We start from the raw sequence: 648 nt of genomic DNA on the forward strand, positions 1-648 counted from the left end.
TTTGATATCCCATGCGAGTAGAGTTTTAATAAAAGTAATACATAAACGGCTGCAAGCATACAGAGAACTTCCAGAGGTTCAAGCCAGATTCAGAAGAGGCCGTGGAACAAGGGATATCATTGCTGATGTTGATGGAACTTGCTGAAAGCAGAGAACACCAGAAAGAATTTTACCTGTGCTGTATTGACTATGCAAAGGTTTTTGATTGTGTGGGTCATGAAAAGCTATGGACAACATTGCAAAGTATGAGTATTCTGGAACACTTAATTGTGCTCATGAGGAATTTCTACCTGGAACAACAGGCAGTTGTTCGAACAGAACATGGGAACACTGAATGATTTAAAATTTAAAAAGGTGTGTGACAAGGTTGTATTCTTTCACTATACTTATTCAACCTGTATGCTGAGCAAATCATCTGAGAAGATGGATTATATGAAGAAAAACATGGCATCAGGATTGGAGGAAGACTCATTAACAGCCTGCAATATGCAGATAATACAAACTTGTTTGCCGAAAGTGAAGAGGACTTAAAACATTTGCTGATGAAGATCACAGAGCACAGCCTTCATTATGGATTACATCTCAATGTCAAGAAAACAAAAATCCTCACCACTGGACCAATAAACAACATTCTTATCAACAGAGAAA

This window comes from Chrysochloris asiatica, unplaced genomic scaffold (assembly GCF_000296735.1).
Source record: "Chrysochloris asiatica unplaced genomic scaffold, ChrAsi1.0 scaffold00673, whole genome shotgun sequence".
Classification (NCBI taxonomy): domain Eukaryota; kingdom Metazoa; phylum Chordata; class Mammalia; order Afrosoricida; family Chrysochloridae; genus Chrysochloris; species Chrysochloris asiatica.